Genomic DNA, 25,897 nt, shown 5'->3' with positions numbered 1-25,897 from the left:
CATTCCATGTGATAGGATGCACTTTCCCTGTTTGTGCATGGTGTACCTGTGTTGAGGTGCGCTGGGCGCAAACAGGGAAAATGTGCCCATTACATAATAGGGACCTAGATTGTTATTTTGTTGCAACTGGTGGTGAACAAAGTGATCAGGGTGAGGGGCAGGTGGGCTCGGTTTTGGTGGCTAGTTATAGCGAATGGCATGGGCATTGTGGTGAGGACAGGTTATTGGGCGTTTGGGGTTACTCTAGCTATGCTGGAGTGGGAGATGGAATATTGCGAGCAGGTGTTAACGCTGGTGCTGCCAGAGTGTTGCGAAGTGGTGTGAGGTCAACCGTTATGTCACATATGCAGAGGAGCAGGCCATCCGCGTACAGGGATTCCACTCTCCCGACCTCCATCGCGCATCATCGCGGTAAGGAGCTCCATTGCGAGCGCGAACAGCAATGGAGAGATTGGGCATCCCTTTCTTGTACCACGACCAAACGGGAAGGAAGCCGAGATGAGGCTACCCAGGTGGATCCAGCAGTTCGGTTTGGAGAACAGTAACCTGGTGAAGGCTAACAGTCTCGGCCCAATCCCCATACCGATGAGAAACGCAAAGAGTTACGTAGCACGACGTTAGAGTATCAAATGCCTTCTCTAGGTCAAGAATGAGACAGGCCACCCACAGAAACTATCCACTTCTTAGGTCCTGTAAATGAAAGAGGCGAAGAATATTCTTGGAGGTGCTATGTCCGGCCTGGAATAAAGCCGTTTTGGTCCATGTGTATCAGTTTCAGGAGGATCAGGGAGAACCTGTTAACTAAGATTTTGCCCAGGTTTTTATAGTCAGCCCGAGGATGGCAATGAGCTTATATGACGTAAGCTGCATGGGGTCTCTTTCCAGTTTATGGAGGAAGACCAGAAGGGGCTCTCTAAGTGAGTGCGGGAGCTCGCCAGTGTCTAATGTAGCTTTGTACATTTCTGGGAGGCAAAGTGCCAAAAGTGGTGAGAAGATGCTGCAGTATTCCAAGGGCAGACCATCTAATCCCGGTGTTTTGTTCCATGTAAGGTCGCGGATCACCTGCACCACATCCGTGGACGTAATCGACGCGTCCAGGGACAGAGTAGTGGAGGCCAAGATGTGCGGAAGACTAATGTCCTTCAGAAACACATTGCAGTGATCCGCTGCAGCCTCGGATGGGACCTCATAGATGGACGAAATGTAGTCGTAAAAGGCATGTAGGTTGTCAGCTTGTGTGCAGATAATGTTGCCCGTAAGGTCAACCCCTTCAGTGATGGGGTGGGTCACCAAATCCTGTCTGATCAGCCAGGCCAGGAGTCTGCCGGATTTATCACCTAGGGCAACCAGGTCCCACTCAGCTGTCCCTCTATCATTAACATGTTTCTGCACACTCCAGCTATCTGTTGGATACAGCCTCCCCTCATCACCACCTCAAAAGCATCCCACTCCAGTGTCTTGGAGGAGGATGTGTTGTAGTTTTTGGAAAATTAATATTGAATGTGGTCTCCCTGCTCTCCCCAGAACACCAGGTCCTCCAGGCACTCTCACAATAAATTCCACTTAGGAGTTGGAGGTAGACAACAGATCCCAGAAAATCAGAGCGCTGAACTAGGGATACCAGTGGGACAGAGCATTGGAAACAATCAAATCGAAGATGCAAATCATGAGGTATGGAGTGGAAGGAGTAGATACGGAATCTGGGGTGTCGAGATTGCCACACATCCGTGAATGCCAAGTAATGTACCCAGCTCAGGGAGTGGTCTGCCTGCATGTGCGGGAGGATCAAGACTGTGGAGGATGTGACCTATGTAGTGCCAGGTCAAGCACGCAATAGTAGACCCCCCTAACACCCATGGCGGCATGGTCTTGTGGGTGATTGCGGTGTAGAGGGTTTCCCAGAAGGCCCCCTGCTCGGTGTTGGGTGTGTAGATGCTTCCGACGAGTAGTGGCTGGCCATCAAGGCAGCCTTCGAGGAGTGCATAGTGGCTCTCTTTGTCAATGGTTGCACTTGTTTCCTGGATGGGTACTCCAGGATGTACCCAAGCCAGGACACCTCGTTCATACACCGAGTAGGTGGTGGCACAGAGGAGACACCTCCAACACCTGAGTAAGCAGTCTAGTTCACTCACTGTGACATGAGTCTCCTGCCATTTGTCACTGGCACTTGACATATGAATAGAATGCATATCGCTTTCTGGCAGTGTTCATGCCTCAGAGTTTCAATGTGAGGAAACGGATGTCAGCTAAGGTGGCCATGATGATGTGAGAGTGGCGTGTGGGGGTGGTCTGCCAAGGCATTGTTGCCTTGCTCTGTCACCCATCTGCCTGCCAGGATGGTGTAATAGTGGGAAGTGATTAGGAATAAATGTGTTAACTTGGGGTTTGTAATATCCCAATCCTGGGGGCCTGCCACAACTGATGGTGTGCACCAACAAGGCTTGTTTACTGAGCCCTAGTTTATCATGGGGGTGAAGCAAGTTGTGTGTAGCAGAATAGCCATGATGCGTATAGAAGACCAAGTTGTGGATCATACTGGCTCCAGCGGGAGGCCACGGCCCGCACTGGCATTTAGCACTGAGGTCTCATGAAGGGTGGATGCCGGAATGGGGGCTCTGGAGGGAGAGGGAATGTGCACAGTGTGGGAAGCCTGGGTGAGATGGACAGATAGGATCTCTGCATTAGTGGTGGGGTGCATAGTGTTGAACTGTTATCTGTCAAAAAACAGCCGTCTGAAGCAGTCTGCCATGAGGGTTTCAGGGTTCCATCTGTGGTGTCATCTGTGGTCCAGTGTGAAAGTCTTCTTACTAGGGAGCATCGTCTTCTGGGGGAGAACATGTGCGATCCCTTCTCGTCATCTGTGGTTGTGGTTTTGGGCCCCAAGATAGCAGCAGCCTGTAAAGCTCACCTGCGGTCTGCAATTATCTGCTCCAGGTTGGGAGAGCTAGCTGAGGATATCCGAGTTGGGGGTCTTGCGCACAGCTTAGCCCAGCGCTGGTCAGGCAGCTGTTTCTCCTTGATTTTGGTCAGCCCAATCAAAGGCCTCCTTGCAGTCCGTGAAAAAGAAAGTGGTACCGCTAGATATTATTTTGAGAGGGGCTGGAAACAATAACAAGAATGAGTTGGCAGAGGCTTCCAGTAAGGAGGAGCGTTGGCTCGCCTGGGTATAGACAAGAAAAAACATAATATTTATGTCCTCAACCAGGAGCGGGACCACCCAGCTGGCTGTGGGAATTATGGCAGTGCGGTTCCTAAAGTACAATAGCTTTTCAGCATGGGGGTGGGCCCTGGTGGTGGGCACCTGGTGGGGACACGATATGCCCTCTCCAGAGAGTAGAAAGGGGAGTGGTTTGATATTAAGGGCAAATATTTAAACCAGGTCTTTAGATAGGTAAGGGACTCAGTTCTCTTAATCCCCTCCGTGAGCCCCGGAATACGGATCTTGCTCCTATGGGAGCACACCTCCAGGTCTTCTGGTCTGTTCTCAAGGTGCAGGACTCAGGCTAGTAAATACCAGACCACAGATTGATTGTCTACTGTGATCAGTTGTAGGGTAGCTAGGGTTTTCTTGCAGACAGTGACTTTGTCCACAAGGTTGCAGTGATCGCCATGGTCTATGGTCAGGGATCCAGATCTGGCCTCCATGGTGACTTGAGAGTGCTCTATTGCCAACAGCACTCTGTCCAGCTTGTTTGACGTGGAGAGAAATGGTGTCTATCCTAACAACAGGGTGCCTTTGATTGTGGCAGGATGGATTGCGTGATTGCTGGTGGTGAGACAGAGGTGGCGGATCGCAGTCTGTCCATGGTCGACAATGATATCGGGCTTGAGATAGCAGTGCTTGGGGATAACCCTGATCGGTGGTCTGTGGCAAGTGGGGGCCCACCAGCTTGAGAGGCTAGGGGAGGATGATGGTGCTGATGTCATTGGCAGTGTAGGAGGTCACCTCCGCATGCCGGATGGAAGCCAGACAGGAGCGTAAGCAGAGTGCAAGAGCCGCCTGAGATTCCATCATGTGGCAAGTGTCCTGTGTGTGCCTTGATTATGGCACAACTTTGGGGAGTCAAGGTGCAGCAGGGGGGAAGAAACCCCCCCAGTGTTGGGTCTGGAGCTATCACCTGGCACTGCACAGTGATTCGCAGTCTCTTGAGGCACTGTGAGGACAACTCAGCAACACAGGGTTTGCCCAGGTTCTCCAGAGCACCACAGTCTGTTCCCGAAGTCCAGAGTGGTGTGCAATGAATGGATGAATGCAGGCTTGGGTGTCCTGCTGGTCCCCCTTGAGCTGTCACCTCCCCACACGCCTCGGTTGTGGTGCTGAAGCGTGGTCCTGGGAGGTGGGAGGGGAATACAATGAAGAACAGGTGGCACACTTGGGCGTCCTGCCAGTCCCCTGCAGTCTGCCACTGACTGCTTCGTGCCTCGGTTGTGGTGCGGAAGCAGGGGTCTAGGAGGCAGGAGGAGTGAGAGAACCAAGCACCATTAAGTCTCACAGGGAAAAGGCTCACAGGTCGGGATCAAGGTGGTGCCTGCACTGGGTGGAAGCCCACTAAAGTGCTGCAGGCAGTGTCACCCCTGCCCAAGACTTCCTCACTAGGCCGGGTACTGGGTCTGGCAGCCATTGTGGTCTCTGGGGCTTGTTCAGGGAGGTTGAAGGTTAGGCCTCTTCATCCAGCGTATGCCTCGATACTGCCGCTGGTGAGAGACCTGGGGAAACAGTGGGGGAAAGACTTTGTGGATCACCCCTCTCCTGGCTGTGACATTTGTGCACTCTTGTCACTCTCGCCTTGATGATGGGGCCGATAAGTGGATGCCAGGGAGTGAAAGGGAAGGAGCCCTCTCAGGCACCACTGCGAGTGTCCAGAGATGCGCCAAGTCTGGTGGGGCTTGGGACAGTCGAGGTACACCAGGCTGGTGCAGCAGAGGTCTGGCAAGAGGGTGCTTTATGAAGCTGTCGGGAATTGAGCAGAGGGCAAGGTGCTGGGCTGGGAAGCACTATAGTTCTCTGGTAGCACTACCTTCTGCACGCCTCAGTTATGGTACCAACATGGGATATGCAGGGAGTCAGGCTGCAGGGTGTAGTTGTCGGCCTTCACCACCCCTAACCTGGGGCCCACTACAGGGAGCAGGACAACACCCACAGCCAAAGCACCTGCCTGGAGGTCACAGGGGTAGCCACAAGCTCCACATCATAGGCAGCTCACGTGTAGGATGCACTACTTGGCGCAGTTCCAATCAGCAGAAGGAATAGCAGCACCTCCCCAAATGCCTCAATGTGAGTACTGTAATGTAATGTAATGTAATTTTATTTTTGTAAAGCGCGACTTACACTCCACGGAGCATCTTGACGCTGACCACTCATGTCTAGGAGGTGTTTGGCCAGGGAGCTAGTGAGGCACCGGTAAGACAGTATCTGGTGTCTCTGAGGATTGGGTTTAGACTAGGGCTAAACAGGCTGTGTCTGTGAGTTTAAAAATCCATGTCTTTAGAGCCTTTCGGAAAAGGTTCTCTGACGGGATCTGGAGTGGTAGTTTATTCCAGGCCCTAGCACCCAGTACTCCAAGGGATTTTCCTCCTTTCGTGGCTAGTCTAAATTTGTGACTCACCAGCAGGTTCAGGTTGGAAGATCTGAGTGAGCGAGAAGGCACATATCTTCCAACCCTTTTTGACAGGTAGTGGGACCCAGCTGGTGGTAGGACCTAAAGGTGATTACTAGGATCTTGAATAGTACCCTTTTGTGGATGGGCAACCAGTGCAGGATCTTGAGTGCTGCTGATGCAGACGACTTCCTGGGCCATCTCAGCACGAGGCGGGCGGTGGCATTCTGGACCATCTGCAGTCTATGCAGTACTGCTTTACTGGAGCCTGCATATAGACTGTTGCAGTAGTCCAGGCGAGATGTAATAAGGGCCACCGCCACCGTCTTTCTGGCTGTCAGTGGGAGAAGGTCGAAGAATCTTCTGAGGCCTTTGATTATGCTAAAGCAGGACCCTGCCACAGCACCTGCTTGTTGCCTAAATGACAGGGCCTCGTCAAACCTAATCCCAAGGTTGCGGGCCGTAGTAATGGTGTTAGGGGGGAATTCTGCATCTTGTGGCCACCATGATTTGGGGGAGAAAAGGTTTTGTTGTCCGAATGGTAAAATTTCGGTCTTGCCCGAATTACATTTGAGATGATGTTTTCTCATCCAGTCGAATGTGGCAGTAAGACAATCTCTCAGATTTTCCTCTGCCTTTGTTGTATTGCTGTCTAATACGAGAATGAGCTGAGTATCATCAGCATAAGATATAGTGCTGATGTTAAAAGAAGTAATAAGCTCTATCAGGGGGGTCATGTACAGGTTAAATAGTACTGGGCTTAAACTAGAGCCCTGTGGTACCCCTGTTTTAATGCTTTCTCCTCTGAGCAGTATTTCCCTAGTACCGTGACTTGCTTCCTGTGGCTGAGGAAGTTGTTTAGCCATTCAAGAGCAACTCCTGCTATTCCTGATTCAGCTAGGCGGCCAATTAATACGGAGTGTGAGACCGTATCAAAGGCCGCCGATAGATCGAGCAGCACCAGAACAGCCTTTTTTCCTTGGTCCATGGCCGTCTTCAGGGTCTCCACCGTGTGTAGTAGTGCTGACTCTGTGGAGTGTTTAGCCCTGAACCCCGCTTGGTTGGGATGCAAGATGTCGTTTTCCTCCAGGTACCTAGTTAGTTGCTTATTCACTGCCGCTTCCGTAAGTTTGAAGAGAATTGGGAGCAGCGAAATAGGACGGAGGTTTGAACGTATAGTGGGGTCTACTAGGGGTTTCTTTTGCAGAGGTTTGACAGCGGCTAATTTCCATTCGGGTGGAATGGCGGCAGTAGCCAGGGATGAATTAATGATGGCATTTATGCTCGGGTTTACTGTGTCCACAAGGGCATGTAGCAGCAAGGGAGGGCAGGGATCAAATGGGGAACCGGATTTGCTGGATAGAATAGTCTGACGGGTTTCTTCCAGACTAACATGGGTGAATTTGTTAAGCTGGATCTTCTCATTGTTAAGTCTTATGACTTCTACGAGAGGGGGTGCTGGTGGATCTGGGAAGTCTTTGGTGAGATCGGATATTTTCTGTTCGAAGTAATTAGCGATTGAGTTACATAATGGAAGCGAAGGGGGAATCTCTTGTCTAAGAATCCTAGGGTTCATGAAGTCATCGACTATTTTAAAGATTTATTTTTGTTTGCTGTTGGAGGAGTTTATGTCTTCTAAAAAGTAGCTTTTTTGGCACTTTTAATCATTGCATGATACTGTCTTCTGGATGTTTTATAGATTGTGAGTTCTTCCTTTTCATATGCACGACGCCATTTCCTTTTCCAGGGTTCTGACTCTTTTTGTTTTTCCTTTAAGGGGAGGGAGAACCAGGGGGTGGACCTTTTATTCCGCTTTTTGCTCACTTTACCCGGAATCCCCAGGCCCGCAAAATCCTGTGACCCATTTACAGAAGCTATTATAATCTGTCTCCGTGTTTCCAGTCAGAGGTGGTTTACTGTCCTCAGCAATTAGGTACAGGTTGGGAGTGTCCCTAATCTTTTCCCAGTCTTTCTTTGTATGGACTTCGATTTTTATATGGTCCGTTTTGATCCCTTTCCTTTCTACAGTCAGTTTAAAGGGGACCAGCAAATGGTCAGTCCAGGTCTGGATACGGGGAGAGTCAGCTTTCATGGTTTTGGTATTGGTGCAGATGCAGTCTAAAATGTGCCCCGCTTTGTGTGTGGGTTCTTTAGTCAGTATTGTGAGTCCCAGGACACTAGTTAGATCTCTCAGCCATACTGCGTTGGGGTCCTCAGCCTCATCAAGATGGAAATTTAAGTCACCTAGTAAGGTAAAATTAGCAAATTTGAGAGTGAGGTTGCTGAGTGCTTCTCCAAGACTTTCCAAGAAGTCATTCTGTGATCCCGGTGGACGATAAATTAAAGCTCCTGAAAAGGTAGTCTCCTCGTTTATCTGGATGCAGAAGCCCATGCTTTCTGCCCCCTTAATATCCGAGAGTTCGAACATGGTGCATTTAATGGAATCGCGGTAAATGATGGCAAGACCACCCCCTCTCTGTTCCTCTCTGTCCACCCTTTGAATAAGATATCCTTGAGGAACTGTTAGGGCTATTACCGGGTTACACCAAGCTTTGAGTCATGTTTCTGTCACGAAAAGCATGTCGAGATCAGTATCTGTAATTAAATCATGAATATGCGCCCCATTTTTGCACATCGATCTGGCATTGATCAGTCCTCCTTGAAGGAGGATTTTTTGTCCCGTGTTGGGTGGCCATGGTTCTGGGGTGAGATAAGTTCTACACTTGCAACAGCAGATTGGTCCTGGCCAGTTTTCAACGTTTATGGATTTGTGGCAGTATTCAGACTGGAAGTTTAAGGAGAGAATCTCTTCCCTGGTAAGAGTCGAAAAGTTCGCTATGATGGACGAGGGTTGAACAACGTGGCTAGCCCTAGTCCCGGCCGCGGCACGGACGGGCACAGACGGGCTTGCCTTAGGCGCGCCCGCTGCGTGTCCGGAAAAGGCACATATTTATGGGGGTAGGATGACGCCTAGGGAGGGCGTGGCCGTGGTTCGCGCCGGTAATGGCAGGAATGAGTTTTGTTGTTTTCGTTCCAGCGGCAGCGCTAAGATCCGCTGCGCGGGTGATGAGAGGAGCGTGAAATGCGGGTAAGAGAAGTCTTTGGTTTTAAAATTACACACAATAATAGTGACACTCAAATCTTAAAATGCGGCAAACGAGCTCCCGGCTTCCGCCTCAGGAGACACAATATCTTAAATGTCGCTCATATTGAGCGGCGCTTAAGTAGCAGAGGGCGGTGGGCGTGGCCTCAGAAAAGGGGCGTGGCCGTGGTTCGCGCCGGTAATGGCAGGAATGAGTTTTGTTGTTTTCGTTCCCGCGGCAGCGCTAAGATCCGCTGCGCGGGTGATGAGAGGAGCGTGAAATGCGGGTAAGAGAAGTCTATGGTTTTAAAATTACACACAATAATAGTGACACTCAAATCTTAAAATGCGGCAAACGAGCGCCCGGCTTCCGCCTCAGGAGACACAATATCTTAAAAACTGAGGCAGGAGAACTGTATGCCCACTGGGCCAGGACACTGGAGGTCCCTGCATATGCCCATGGAAGTTTTCTCGAGGGTGCTCATCCTCACCCTAGTGGAAGCTCCCCAGTCACCACACTAAATAGGAGAAGAGCCATTGAGTGGACACCAGTACCCTGCCTCATGCATCCCACGCAGCTCACGTCAGTGCAAGGCTGGGGATGCGGCCCCTCACCGTGGTGTTAGGAGCCACAAAACACACAGGCCGCACTTTCTTGAGCACTCCCAGGGGGAAGCCTAGGGAGCCAGCATGGTGAGAGTGATGTGTAAGCGTGCAGCTGAGCTCGCCAGCCGCCCCCCCACTGCGTCACCAGCCAGGATGATTGACGATGTTCGGGATGGGTGACAGAGCCTTAGGAATTGGTGTCCGCTATTTTGGCTGGCTTAGCCACCCCCCCACGGCTATACCTAATTCAATAAGTTAAAAGTAGATCATAGGCAATAAGGTAATATTCTACTTTAGACATGCAACATTGATAAACAAATTAAAAGCTCTGCATGATAAGACATCTATTTTTTATAACCCAAGTTCCCTTCCTGCACTAAGCAGGGCCATCTTTAGCCACTGGCTGCGTAAGCCATTTTTTATAATGTCTTTTGCTGGTAGTGGTATTACCATGCACTGATGAGACCCGATGTGAGTGTACCTGAAATACCTGGGATCATGTTGAAGATTTCAACAGTAAATGCTGCCCTATAAATCTATTAATCATTCATTTAGTGCAAGCATCCAAAGACCGGAACTATATACGTATATCAACTACAATTTCTACATGTTGATTTCTAGATATTCTCTGCTCATTTTAATATTTATAATGTTAACCTGATCTCCTGTGTCTGACCTGGTTGTCCCCAACCCAATGCCAAGTTAATGGATTAAGCATGTATTTTATGTACTTTTCAAGTCGCTTTATTTTCAGTACTTCAAATCACTTTTTCAGGTTACTCAGTTTTAAGAAAAAAAGCATTATTGAATTAACAACACCAAATTAACACGTTACTTACAAACTATCAAATTTTAGTCATTGCTGATCTTGCTGTTTAATCAGTGTGGGTACTTGTTCCTATGTGGAAAGGGTATAGAAAACGTCAAAGAAAAGGTGTGGTTGGAATATATGGTTCCAGGGGGACCTTCCTTATTTGGAAGTGTTGCCCTCACACACCCTTGTGGGTGTCATGATTCATCATCTGGCGTTTTGCTCCTTGTGGGGCCACAAACTTGTTCATAATAGTGGAATTTTAGACTATACTAGACACAATATACAATTTTATTATGAGATCCATAGTTTATTTTTCTACTTTTCAGTGATATCTTTCAAAACTGTGATCTGGCAGAGGACAAAATCCCCGGCCCCCTCATTCCAATCAATGAGCACTAAGAGAGTGTACACAGAATAATAATTTTTCTCAAAAATTTGCTAACGAGGCATGAATCCTCTTACGAATAATTATTCTGAATCCATAGATTATTTCATTCTTTGGTTCCACAGAGAAACATCTGTTGTGAACAATGAATTACTTACTCTTTGTTTATGTTTCTAAATTCCTATATGAATGGCAAATATTCTAAATTTACAGAGATGAAAGTATATGTATCAACTACACCAAATAGAAATACACCATTTAAGATAAATAAGTTAGATAACAAGAGTGTCTCTTAATCTCATGTCCATTGCTAAATCTTGACGAGAGGTGTATCAGGTATAGCAACGCTAATTATATCATACATCTGATGGAAATATGTATTGTCATTAAATTAAACAGCAGATTAGAATCCATGACACCCAAAGTCTCACTTCTACTTAGTTATGGTTTAACTTGATCTAGGTAATGGTGGATTTTGAATTTTAATGATATCAAACAGTGTACGAATGAGTTTGATCCTGTTGTTTAGTTAACTTTTTGATGGAGAGTCAATTTTTACTGATAATATATCTTGGATCTGAGGCCATTTTAAATGTACCTTTATGGTAGTAAAGGACTGATCAAAACATTGGCATGTTCAGCAAATTCAACAGTACCACATTCACTAAAATTGCTAAAAAACAATTAGTGAATGTTTTAAATATCATGCTCTAGGACATTATAATAATATTAGCCTTCTAAGACTATTTAAACTAACTTCCATGTTTCAGACAGCCAATATATTCTATAGTGCAGTACATTACCCCAAAATTCACCATTTACAGATATTTTTCTTGCCTTCTCGGAAGATAAAGGTTAATATTATTGAGCAAACACTGAAGGCCGGCATCTATTCATTTACTTCACTGGGGGACATTTAATCATAACATCCCTACAAGGAGAGGGGTGGGAAGGAACACCACTTGTATTTACCAATGAATAATCACAGAAATCATAATCTCTCTTTACTTTTGATCTCTGAAAAGGATAATAGAATATGTCACGGTAGAGCATTCCAGCTTAACCCATTTAAAGTAAAAATGATGGCTGTCAGCTATTTTATTCTTTCCACTTTCTGTACAGAATTTAGCATTATGGTCAGCCTCTGCAACTCAAAGCTTGATTAAATCTTTGAATATTCATTCCCAGAGGGTACTATCTTTTTTCAAAATCACAGGTCACATTTAAAATGATATAGTAGTAAGTTTCTACCATGAAATGGATACAATCCAGACTGACCAAGATATTTACAGTGATACTATCAAATGTAACCCTTAGTAAACCAATAGTTTTTTCACAATTAGCATGTAATGAGATGCTTTTATCTTGCAAATTTATTGACCCCCTATACTGAAAGAAAAATCTCTGAACTAGTCTGGAATGCTCTCTTTCCATTGCACATTGTTTTCGATGTGTGAAAAAAGTTACAGTTTCTATATTAACTTCTCTATCAGAAATGTCAATTGGTAATTAAGTTACTCTTCATCTTACTCAAATTATTTTCTTCTTAGATGGCCTTTCACCGTTTCATTCCCATACTCTCTAGGCCATCTTTGTGTATGATTTCATTTTTCTTAAATTTACTCCAGTTTTTCACTTTCCATACCTCACGGATGAAGGGACAGTACTTAATCCTTGAGTCACATTTACTGCAGGAGTTGTCATACCTTGACTATTAGTTTGTTTCTCAAGGACAACAAGTTTTACATTCTTCTTGTGACTGACTCTACTAGTCCTTATATTGCATGTGATACGTTTACCACTAATGAAGTATTTGCCTGCAACAATATGGCTTCCTTAATTGTGCATTTCTGTGTTCGAGTTTGCAATTTTCTTTTGGAACATCTCAAGCATTTCTGTGCATACATTTACATTCTACACTGACTTAAATAAGAAGTTGGGCCAGACATATCCAATCCCCAGGTACAATTCTCTTTTCTATAAGCATACATTATATAACGTGCTAAATAATTCGCAGTTGGTAAAATACCATAATTATTGTACGAAGTAATATTTGTACAGGTTGAATCTAGCTGGAAATAAACCAAGCACTGAATAGAAGTGAGATGTAGTTGGTAATGCTGCTTGAAAATGGATGCCTTTGGTTTCTTTCTGAGTACCACAGGGGTTGAAGCAGTTATAATGGCGAGGGGAATGTGAATTCATGCTTCAATTTAAAACTGTTTTACTGTAATAGAGGTCCACATAGGAGCTTTTTCACTCACCAATGTATAGTAAAATTCCACTAAGGTCTCCTGCATTAAAATTCTATTTGCTATAGTTTCTTGTACTTTTTAAGATATAATACCTGCTGTTCCATGAAATGGAAAAGAGTTTCCTACTGCCTCAATCACTGTTAATCAAAAAAAGAATTGACATTTTACCTTTCATTAGCACAGATGCCGTAAAGTAAAAAATCATCCAAATTAACAAAATTATAAACCTTCAAAGAATTATAAAAAATCCAACTCTAAATTAAAAAAAACCTATTTAAAAATTCTAAAATGTATTAACAATATATACAGTGACAAGATGCCTAGTGAAGCATTTTTTTTAAAAAATGCATTAAATAAAAATAGTGCCATATTTGTGGCAAAACATTTTTCCAAGGGTATACCAGCCCTAGGGTTTTAGGAAAATCTTCCTTGCTGTACGGGATTTGTGAGTCAAAACCTATAATGGAAAATCAGAAACAATAATTGAAGAAAGCTAAAATTTGGTAGATTAAATGCCTAGACTGAATGAATTTGTTGTACGTGACATAAATTCACTAGGCCTATTTGGGTGTTGGAGAGGCGGGAGAAGGATATATCAGAGAAGCCACCATCTCTTGTGATACTACTCAGATACACAGTTTTTGGAATAATGTTCTTTCAATCATTCTACGTTGCCATAAAAAATGATAATCAGGAAATTGAATTTTAAATTAATAACATCTATGATAGTTAAAATGTGTGCCAGTTATTCTCAGCTCACCTTTGTGTGGAAGCAAAATTCAGTGGCTTGAATTGCTATCCAAAAGCAAAGTGCCTCATTTTGTTAATTGGCTTCAACAGGCACTGCTTGCAGGACAGTGTGTTTTAAGTGCTATGCAGTCAGAAGGCTGTGAGAGATATGCAAGTGGCATGGTATATCCACTGTTTCTTGCTACTCACAGGCCCCACTCGGTATAATGGCCTGATTTACAGTACAACTGTCACTCCACCACAAATGTAACAATTTTCTGTTTGCCTTATTAAAAGTGTCATACGATATAATGCATTGTAATAAGGCACGCAGGATATCCATTATGTTTGTAACCCATCCGATAATCTCTAAATCAGGCCCTGCACGTATCAATGAATTATCTAAGTTGGCGGAGAGGTGAACTGAGTGGCACAGTCTCTGTCTTGCCAGCACCAATCAAGCAAAGTTTTTCACTGCTAGTGGGTCATTACAACTCACCTGTAATAATATTTGACAGGTGAGGGTTGATGCCATTTTCTTTTTACAGGCATTTTCCTTCTGAAATCAGAAAAAGAACATAGTAATGAGGTTTCCAACACAGGCTTTAAATTCCAATTCAATGGATGGTCCAACTTCAGGGCACATTTTGATAAAGTTCTCAAAAACAAATCTTCCAAAGTGAGTCTCGATATAAAGTGGGCAGTGGTACATTTTCAAACAGAATGCTCAATAAAATGTGAAGATACTAACACAAATAAGGTGGAAAATTAAATTGGGCAGTGTCTTAGTTTTTAAGTTTCTATCTGTGTTGATTTTTGATGGTTGTATCGTTCAAAAATAAAGTGTGCATATTATCACCAGGTAGATTTTAAATATCCTTGCATCAATCAATATTTGCAGAACCCACATGAACTCCATTCCTGCCCCATTTGTCACTATTGATCAATATTAAATTTAAAAGTAGAGCATGCAAGCATCAACAGTATCCCTTTTAATTGAAGAGGACAAGGAACAGAATTCCTGGTTTATTCCTCAGTGTTTGCTTGTGGCAATGATGCATTGCGCGTGCACCATGTCCCAGCATAGAGCCTTTGCTGCTTGTTATTGTGTGGGTGTAGGCAGGCAACCTATTAAGGCAGCATCACTTTTTACACTCATTAACTGCAGCTCCAGCTACTGCACTTCCATTCCAGAATCTCTTTCTCTGTTTCTACAGTGGTACAAAATACTGCTGTGTCTATTTCTGTTTGCTTCCCTTAGCAAACTCACACCACTTGCATAATTGAAAGAAGACATTGAGGTACCAATGCCTTAACAAAGAACCTTTCTCCTTCACTACTCTAAAATATAACAATTTCAAGTGTGCCCCCCAGGTGTCTAGAGTATATTTTCATAACAACTTAACACAAGGAATTAATGTTTCAGAAATAATAAAAAGTTTAGGGCTTGATGATGAGTCTGACCATCATGGTCCCACCAAGCATAGCACAAGTTTCCTCTCCACCACGGTTTTAATGGCAGTTCCTCCGCCATGAAAACCATGACAGAGAAGAAAAAATGGGGGTACTTCAGGGCCCCCTGATGCCTCACATCAGGTGAATGCACATAGAGAGCACAACATGTGACCCCAGTGTGCACTCCAGTTCCTGCACTGCATGGACTTTAAAGTCCATGGAGTGCAGGAACTGTTTTTGGCCAGCCCATTGTGGTACCCATTTTCAGGTCACCGCTATGGGAACATAAAAAAGAGCCCATCAGACACAAGAAATACTCGTAATTTAGTGGACGGCTTGGCCACGGGTTTGGTGGTGCAGCAGCGGGGTGGACCCGACTCCACACCACCAAACTCGTAATCAGGCCCTTTGTAGCAGCTTTGTGTAAGTTTGTTTTTGCCATTTAAATTTAACATCATGTTGAGAGAAGCATTAGACTTTCCATGCTTATCCTGTCCAGGTAGTGTTGTTGCAGTGCTTTATTGGGTTTGTCAGAGGAGCGTCAATGTATCAGATCAACCTTGTTAGCATTGGGGGTTGCCAAGCCCTAAAGCATCATGTTCTCTGTGCCATATCGTTCAAGTTGCGAAGGAAAATCAACTATGCCTATGACCATCTGAAACATTTGAAATTCATAGAGATGTCTTATTGATAAAATAATATAATTGGACATAAATGTCAAATAATTGTACAATGTTCACTTAGCCAAATGTCACTTCTACATGCTTGAATGCATTAGCAAGTAAGCACCAGAGAGAAAAATCATTTCATGAGATAGTTACAATTTTACAGAATCAAGGGCTAGAGGGTTGATTTTTTAATGTATTTTCAGGATGGGTGATTGACCTTTTTATGGAACTAGAGTTAATAACATCAGATAAATGCCTTACACCTCTATTTAAGTATAGCAATGTAGTTATCAGTTTCCTTCTGGAATTGCCTTTTTACTACTTTAGCATGTTACTTTAATGGGTTTAAGGAAGAAAATTAAGGTTTGTTATGCCAAGAGCTGTAATTATTCTGATTCACTTGATCTGGTTTTATGGTGCGATCTATAAGTCTGGTTAAATATGCATGCTCATCATTTGGTGTGATTTTGGCTTATTCATGATTTATTTTATTTTGATTGTGTATGACTCATTCTTGCTTTAGGTTTAGTGCTTAACTACAGTTGATAATACTACTACTGAAACTATTAGTACCAAGCTAAAACTGGTAACTACCACAACTAGTACTACTACAACTTTAACTACTACTACTAATACCAATAATGATAATAGTATTCAACATAATAATAATAGTATAGTAATGCTCCTACATCTGTCATTACTATCAGTATCAGTATTACTGCTACTAAGAATGATATTACTTCTATTAATTCTACCACCATTAATCATTAGAATAAGTATATCTCATATAACAGTAGTAATGATAGTGGTCAGAATTGTAGTGTAATGAATGCACATTAAAATTTTCTTACTCATATCTGATATTGCGTACAGATTTCAGACAGTTTTCAAAATGATCACAAAATATGCAAAAAGTAATACTGAACACTGCAATCTATGCATAATGAGGCCAGACAGGTGCAATACTTTCTGTAAAAAGGGGTATAATTTGTTTTATTATAAGTTGTGATATTCTAAAATGGCTGCGTTTTCTCCTGATTGAACTTTACTTAAAAGAGCTCCTGCTTATTTTCGCACGAATGGATGCCAAGGCAAAAAAAAAATCAACAAATTCCAATCCACATGAAAATGACTACTGTCAAAGACTGCTTTATTGAACATTTAATATGAGGGGAGATTTCAGTGGCATTGAGGAGAGGGACATTGCCCAGGCAAAGGTTCTTACGGTGAAATTCATCATGGTAATAGCAATTAATAAACGTAATATTCTGACGCCGTTAGTTCAGCATTCAGTAGCCTCAAATTTAAAATAAAATTTTATTAAAATATGTTTGCCCTTAGTCGTATTTTTGAATAATTTTTGGGACTTTTGGACACTTGCATCTCTTGGCTGTAGAGGATCAGAGTTACTATATGCCCAAAGTGTTCCAGACAATCCATTAGATGTCCTGGAAGGTCACAATAACGTGCTCTATGTGTGTTTATGCAGATAACCCTTTTCAGTAATATAAAGTAATTGAGAAGTTATATCCTCATAACCAATCGGGTCTTGTGCATTCACAACTGATATTTCTTTATTTTACTGTGACTTCTGAAAAAAATCTAATAATATTTTAAGATTTCAAATTCAATTCCAAATTGTATTATCTGTGTCAGTGATGAACCGGAACAAGACAAGACTTATGACAAATATATTGTTTCCAAAATGCTAGCAAACATCTGGGTACAAAATGGGTACCGATTGGAGGGTCTGCGTTATTTTGATCATTAACCCAAATAATCTTCCTAATTTTGCTAGTATATCCAGTGTGCATTGTTGTATCCAATCTTCTTACTAGGTGCATTTCTGCCATGGGTAGACCATGCCCACAGACAGCAGCCAGATAGTTGTGGAGTAATGTGAGAATATTGTTTGGTTGCTAGTCAAGTTTTTCCAGATTAAATGCTTTTTTCAGTTGCTTGGCAATGCTTGCAAAAGAGGGGTCAATAGAACTGAGTCCTTAACCATTCTCACAGATTCTAGTGACCTGTAGATGGAATTCCTTGGAGGATCACATCACAAATCAATTTATGTTAAATATTAAGCATTGGTTCAATAAAAGGCGGCTCTGTCATAAATAAGGAGTGAAAGAAATTTAATGTATTCCCGAAACTATATATAATGTCTGGAAAATTATGCAAAATTATGCAGACATTTTGCAAAGGGGGGACATTTTGAGTGCAAGATACCTTACTTCAAAAGTCACTTGACATACTGATAAGGGGAATGGTTTACAAAGAAAGTGTATCTTTCAAAACAATTTCTGCTTGAATCTGTTCCCGGTGAGTTATTTCCTGCACAAACCAGTACTGTGAAGCAAAGAATAGTGCAAAATTTCACACTGGTTTAATTATGGACATCCGATGTATGGAAGATGTGTGTCTATGCAAATGTGAACTCATCAACCAACTCATGTGAAATCTAGATCAGAAAGAGTCACACTCTCCATATGAAATGATTATGATGGCCTCTCAAAAGCTTATAAATACACCTTGAAAAAGGTTGGCTTCATAATTGAACTAGAGGGTCATAGATTGTCAGAGAACATCTTGCTTCGCTTGCCAACACATGCTAATGCATTAGAGGAAATGCTTGATATTATGGGCACTTGGAACTGCTTGATCTTAAAGTATCTGCCTCTGTCATGACTTAGTATAGGCCTAGGCCACAGTACATGATGTCTAGGAGTTTGTTTACTGATTCCTGGATTCGATGGCCCCATCACTTTGGTTTTAGTTTACTACTCTATACCTCTTGGTGTTGGTGCGCTTAGTTGATTGAACTATCTCTACCATCTGAGACAGGGATCTTGTGTGCATTTCTGTAGAAATATTATAATATAGCATGGAGTTGTGATGTAGATGCAGGAAATGCAACAAGTGTGGCACCTAGCTCTATCAAAGGTTCTGACTTAATTAAGCATTACTACCCTGTGCTTTAATGGCACATGTTCACAATCAGTTGCATCACATAATCAAAGCAGCAAAGTACTTGCCTTAAATTAACATCACCCTAGCCTAGTTGTAAATAGGTCTTGTGTTGTTATACCAAAATGTATATCACTGCACAAATAATAGTAGATGGTGAGCAACTCCAAAAATATATTTTATAAAAATCAAGTGGAACCAATCCTCCCAAGGCAAACATGAAATTAGCATCTGGGAATGGGTAGGACCTGTGTTATGCCAGGAGGCCAGAGAGGGAAAGTTTGTTATCAGAGACACATATCTGTTAAACTTCCACCTGCTTGTTTTATTTAGAGGAGACTCTGCCATACCCATTTCAATCGTTCTCCCTAATGCTTTTTTAACCCTAAGTAGAGACATCTTTCCAAACCTCATGTGATAGATAGCAAAAAAGAGAATTAAAAAAACAGTAAAGGGCTTTCAATGTTAGATTTTAACAGGAATACATTTAGACTTTTGTTTTTCCATTGTTGATATTACTGCAAAAGAAGTCCCACCCTGTGAAAGATCTGCTGATCTTCTCTGAGACAAATGCTACCCTTGCACTCTCTTTGGCACATTGGCACAGTGTCAGAAGCTTTTGTGTGCCTAGGGCCCAAAACTTTTGCAGGGTTTTCTTTTATTCCTAATCTAAGGAGCAGCTTGTAATTAAGAAGACATCTGTAAGAAGAGAAAACGCACTTAGTGGTTTTGTTGCATTAGCTGCATCAAAAAGGAAAAGGTCAAGCCCTCTGATATATCATTTAAAAACATGTAACAGAAGAGAGAGACCCCAAAGTATGTGGGACATGTAGCAAAAAACCCCGTCTGCCATCACATTGTGATGGCCCGTCATATGTATATAGCAGCAACAGCAGCAGTCACCACTCCATCAACAACAAGTGCCGCAGCCGCAACAACAGTAATGTAACGGGCCTAATTTAGATACCTCAATTGAACCAGGACAATCTGTAGTAAGATCAACAAAGTGTCAATAGGCTGCAATATTTTCTCATTTTTTGAGCCATTTAGAGTAGTATAAGACATGGGATTCTAAAATCCTTGTATAAACGCCAGTAATCAATTTCTTCGTGATCTGCGACTTGAGTGCACCCAGCCCCCGAATTCAAAGAAAAGATGTCAGAACTGACTATGAATGCCTGCTGCCAGCAGCAGAGGTGAAAGGCAGGTCAGATCACGGAGCATAATTCAAGCAGCTGTTTAAAGCACATTGCTTTTCTTTCTTCTGCTCTATTTTTAAGTTTACAATGAGAAGCAGAGAAAACATGTTTACTGTTTGCACTCCTTAGATAGTTAGCGGAGAGCTAGAATCTGTCTGCATGGTTTTACACATTTCGACCAAGTGCAACTTTTTTTTTTTAATAAAAACTGACCTATTGTACTGTTTCTAATACCTGTTTGCAATAAATAACTTACATTTTTTGATGTGTTTAATTTTGCACTAGAGGTTTTATTTTTATTCATCATGTCTGCAAACATGCGCCCATGTTTTTAAGTGATTTGTAGGAAAGGTGATGATGAGACCCTGTATTATATGACATGAACTAATCCATTTCATGTATGATTAGTTTATTGCAAGTCACTTTGGAGTTCCATAACCTTATAAAGGAATTCAGCCTTTGGCCTCATTCCACTATGTGGGTATAGAACTCCTCGGTGACCTACAATATCCTTATAACATACATCAGGAAGTAGTTTACCACTTGTATGTTACATAAGCCTTAATGACAAATACGTCAGAGTAATAGATACATTATTTTAACACATAAGCAGGACCTGCTGTGTCATATATTGGTACAAATTTCTTTTTTTTGTATTAAGAGATGTGCAATTTTAAACAATATTTTTTTTTAATTTCAATTGTTTTCAGTGCAAGACGTTTGATTACATGGTACAGAAATGGCAAAGTGAAGGTGCTTAAACAAATGTGTATCATCATTGTATAGCGTCAGATGTTGTAGCAAGTGTTTTGGACAACAGAGCATGTGTCTTCCATCAGACAAAGCAGGAATAGCCTGAAGTGCCAGAGTCGCCATTGGCGTTTACTGCTCTCATCAGTTAGGGAGTCTTCAGGACAATGATGTTTTTAAGGGCCCAAGTACTAGATTTCAACAATATGGAGTTAGTCATCAGTGAGCTGCCAGGCAGTCAATGAATTGATGAACTGGTTGCGCACATTCACCCATATACCAAAAAACCCCCACTTTATTATGATGCAAAACCAGGCTGCATGAAGTGCCAGTGCGGTAGAATGGATATATTCAACCGAAAGGAAGTTATCTGTGGGTTTAGTCTATGTGAAGAGTGAATCTAGCTAAGACATGCCAAAAAGTCAATGTCCTGCCCTGAAGTCTGGTAAGAGGATCTAATCACGTTGCTTTTGTTACTGTAAACAAATAAACATTAGCAAACCCAATAGATCTGACTGTAATGTACTTGCATATTGAAACACAAACATGCAAACATTTGAACTCTGTGTGTGCCTCATGCCTTGCAAACCTGTCTCTCGGGGTGCCTTCTATGTCTCTGTTTTGAGTTTTCAACCTCTAAGGTTTGCTGTGCATGCAGCACAATGCACAGTGGCATTGAACAAATAGTCTGTGTGCATTTGCACCTCTGTGTTTGCTCGTATTAGCAAAGCCAGACCTCTTAGATTTGTCCATTTGGCCAGCTTAACTCAACCTGTTTTAATTTACCTCTTCTAACTTAATTTTCTTACCCGTTCGATTCGGCTGTAGTTAGTGACAAACATTGATAGAATAAGTCATGTTACCGAGCTTTGTCTCATTTTCACAGCTTCTTGGCACAATTTAACTACATAAAAGGCATTGCCCATTCAGCTCAGAGCACAGACCGCTAAGCACTGCAGAGATAGCTGAGCATCTGTCTGGGGCGCCATGAAGCTCTGGAAGGCTTCAGTGCTGCTACCTAGCAGTGTCCTAAATGTGAGGTAAATCCACCACTGCTCAGTTTAGCCTCAACTGTGTCATTCGGGATTACTTCAGCACGAGACTTGTGATAAGAAGTTTTTATTGCCTTCCAATTTGCATACATCTTTCCACAAGACTGTGATTCTGTTTTTTGATGAAGTGTCATCTACATCCAAATTGTTGGCATAATTAGAGTATCAGGAGACTTCTGGCGGCGATGATGACTCACTGCGCAAAAGGAAAAAAGGAACAGTGTGATAAAAAAAATACATCCAAATTATCCTGCATACATTAAATGATTTTTGTGCAGGTTCCATTACTCTCTGATTTCAAGAGGCTACACTTAAACCTACAGGAGACAAATGTCTCTGTAACGAGCTGTGAAGTCGGCTAGCTTTATCCAGAGAAACCAGGCACAGGCCACACTAACTTTTCATTTTTGAAATCTGTTTGTCAAAGATCTCGTGTTTTATTCAGTTTACAGTTCCGGAAAATTTGAATAATGATAGAAAATGTAAAGGAAGTGTTGCTTTTTGTGCAGTTCACGGCACATTTTTTTCTAAAGAATCCATGGGCTGCTTAGCTCCTGGCTCTATTTAAATCAGACTCTGCATTTCTCCAGCTCTGCACAGCATCAAGCAGGCGGCATCCTGTCTGTGATCATAGGCTGCAAGTTCAATTATAGGCCTAAAATTAAGTTACATTTCCATGAAATCGTCTGCAGACTATGCAGCTCTCCTTGGAGATCTGTTTAATTTCTCAGGGCACCCATCAAAGTTCTAGATAGGATCATCTTGTAAATAATGTACCCGTTTGAGCTTGCTTATGTTCCTTTTTGGGTGGAATGTACTAAAATATTCTGGAAGCAAGATTTGGCAATCCCACTAGGTCTGGTTTTAAATAAATTTTGTATGGTAATGTGAAGCATTACACAAAAATAGCATGGGAAAGGGTATGTATTTATATGGAAGCAAAGAACTGTAGAATAATATTGGTGTAGGTCAGGAAACAGTTTCACTGTCAAGCCAGATCTAGAAATCCATGTAGGTTAATGACTGCCCTCCTCCCGTCTGTGCTGCTGCCAGACAAAATTAACACAAAGGGCCATATGTAGGTAATTTCTATTTACCGATTCCTAAATACCAAATTTTACTGATTTGGTATTTAAGAATCGGTAAATAGAATGTAGGTAAAAAATCGGTAAATTTTACAGATTCGGTAATATTCATCATTACCGATTCGGTATTTACCGAATCGGTAATAAGGCATACCTTCCCATTCATTCCTATGGGCCTGGAGGCCCATAGGAATGAATTGGAAGCCATTCACTATTACCGATTCGGTAAATACCGAATCGGTAATAGGGGGAGCATATTCAAGGGTGGCAGGGTGTCACATTGACACCCTGTTGCACCCCTGAATCACGCATGTGTGCACATGTGGTGCACATACATGCCCTAAGGGCATGTATGTCTGCCACATGGCACTTTTAAAAAAGCACAAAATTGCTTTTGAAAAGGTATTCGGTATTTACCATCAACTTGTAGTTGGTGGTAAATAACGAATCCTTAAACCAAAAATGCACTCACTTGAGTGCTTCCTACATAGGATTTAAGGATTCGGTAATTTACCGATTCGGTATTTTACCGATTTCTTAAAATACCGAATCGGTAAATTACCGAATCCTTCAATCCAGCCTCCTACATCTCAAAGGGCTAAATACCGGTCGGTAACGGAAAATTTACCGATTTTCGGCCGTTGCCGACCGGTATTAGCTCACCTACATATGGCCCAAAGTATCTAGTTATCCAGGGCCCTTGAATAGTATTCCAATGCCGCATATGGGCCCCTGAAAGTTCAAGCAGGGAGCTGGATAAATAAACAAAATGATCACAGCTGTGTGGAGGGCAAGCACTTTTTTGTGGAAGCACACTACTTCTGCCCAATAAAAACATTTACATCTGGCTCCCAAAAAGTGCACTGTGAAGCCAGATCATAAAAAGATATGTTATAACACCAGCACTAAGTAAAATAAACTCTGAACTTGAATATGAATTTTCTTATGCTGATGATACATGGGTAATTGTGCTCTCGGAATTACTGATACTGTGGAACTGGTAATTCTGTAATGTGGAATTACCGATGAGCTCAGAATCCTTATGTGGTCAGTAACCTGTAATACCAGACAAATCAGAATTACCAAGTTTCTTTGAATAAATACCTGACTACTTTATGATATTTAGTCCGCTTATTAGCTAAAGAGTACACGCAGACAGCTAAATATTTGGAATCAGAAGTCAATCATGCAATATTAAATGCAGGGGTTGGTGGCGAACTCCGCTCCGTCACCGGAGTTTAGGGAGTTTTGCCAACTTCACACTCTGCTGGGAATGCGGAGTTCGGCAAAAACTCCGACTACCCAGCATGGCGAAGTTTGCCCCTGCCGCCCACCCCGTGGAGAGAGTTAAGAGGAGAGGAGGATCAGCACTTACCTGGGTCTGGTATTCTCCGCCATGCCCTATCTGTCCTCCTCTGTCCTGGTCTCCTTGGTGGAAAAGCAAACCCCCTATGCTGTACGTCTTTCGAGGACAAGTAGGTAGCAGTCTGGGGGTCAGGAACCCTCCAGGTCTGCCGCCTGCATGTAGGGTGGAGCGGAGCGCAATCCCACTGAGTTTTTAGGTAACTCCATGGAATTCCGTGCAGTGGCACTCCGCCAACTTCGCCCAGGGTTAATTATATACTGATAAAATAATCTTGTTATTTTTGTATACATTTCAGAATTTTCTGTTGTGTTATATATCTCGATCTATATCAAGAATTGTGTAAGGGAGGAGCCTAGCGTGCAACCAAGATGGCCGCATAGGTGCGAGGCTCCCGAGGACCTCCGCGACCTCCTACGAATATCCTGACATTATCCTGCCCTGGATGAGGGGACTAGGTTGGTGAACCTGAGCTGAGGTGGCACCCATTTCCCGCTTCCGAATCGGACCTCGGACACCGGAGTGAGCACCGATTGAAGTGTGCGGCCTTTCCCCCGCCGGACCCCGGATTTGCGCAGTGGGGTGATCCAGTGACAAAGTGAACAACAGCGGCAGGCAGGGCCTGGCGACTCGCGTGCCCCGCACTTTCACTTTCGCTTTCGCACCACCTTGTTGTCTCTGCAAGGTTGGGTCGCGGAGCCCTTGGTGTTGGTGTGGTGTGGCCTTGCTGGGAGACCCTGCCTGCCTGCAGGCTGTGATCCACCCCGCTGCCCCGAGGGGGCCCCCCCGGAGCCTGTGTCTGCTTTCCTGCCCTCCACGACGTGGCTGGTGCGACTGGGAGACTGGCGGCCATGGCCACGAAACAAGATGGAGACCGGGTAAAGACCAAATCGACCCGGCGCGGCGCCGTCCATCAGGCCAACAGTATGGACCGCTATACCCTCCAGAAGGGATCGCCCGATGGACCGCGCAAGCCCACTGAGACTCCTCCTGATGCCCCAGACCTGCCCGCAGATTTGACTCTGCGAGATGTTATGGGCGCCATTGCCGAGATGAAGGCCTCGGTGGGCCAGCGGTTTGATACACTGGCGCAGAAGATTGACTCGGTCCTTGTGGATGTTGGCCTGGTGAGGGCCGATCTTTCCAAAACCAATGACCGAGTAGATTCTTTGGCCCACACCGCATCGGGCCTAACGACAGATGTGGCGGCCTTGCAAACGGAGGTGCGCCGGCTTAGTCGGGCGACGGCGCTAATGGATCGACGCCTGGAGGACTCCGAGAGTCGGGCACGGAGGAACAACATCCGCATTATCGGGGTGCCCGAGGGACGCGAGGAGGCGGCGGCGGATCTTTTTGTGGAGGACCTGATTGCAACCCATCTCCAGCCACGGGGGCTGAGCAAATTCTTCGCTGTGGAGAGGGCTCATAGGGTTCCCGGGGGTCGGCCGAATGTCGGAGCCCCTCCGAGACCTCTCATCGCCCGGATTTTCAATTTTCGGGATAGAGACGCTATCCTGCAAACCTCCAGACTGCATGGACCGGTCAAGCTAGACAATATGGAGGTTAATTTCTATCCTGATTTCACTCCAGCGGTCCAGAAGCAGAGACTGAGCTTCCTAGGTGTCAAACGCCGTCTTCGGGACCTAAACCTCAAGTATGCCATGCTTTTCCCGGCCAAGTTGCGTGTGGAGGTGGATGGTCGCACGCATTTCTTTGATCGTCCCGAGGCGGCCGGGGACTGGCTGGATACTCTGCCCGGGGATCGTGATCGGGGGGGCGGGGGGGGGGGGGGGCGGCGGGGGGAGACGGCACGCTGGATCAGGACTGAGGGTCTCATAATGGGCCTCACTCTGGACGAAAATGATGCCACTTCTAATTCTGCGTCAGTTT

General features: G+C 43.8%; 1 protein-coding gene across 7 annotated transcripts in view; it reads left to right on the top strand.

The window, feature by feature from the left end:
- Positions 1-25,897, top strand: part of LOC146855301 (synaptotagmin-1) — a 4,118,085-nt gene that overhangs the window by 3,850,001 nt on the left and 242,187 nt on the right. The gene's annotated exons all lie outside the window — the stretch shown is intronic.

This window comes from Triturus cristatus, chromosome 4_1, assembly GCF_964204655.1.
Source record: "Triturus cristatus chromosome 4_1, aTriCri1.1, whole genome shotgun sequence".
Taxonomy (NCBI): Eukaryota; Metazoa; Chordata; class Amphibia; order Caudata; family Salamandridae; genus Triturus; species Triturus cristatus.
The sequence above is the reverse complement of the archived record's forward strand: the minus strand, read 5'-3'. Positions and strand labels throughout refer to the sequence as shown.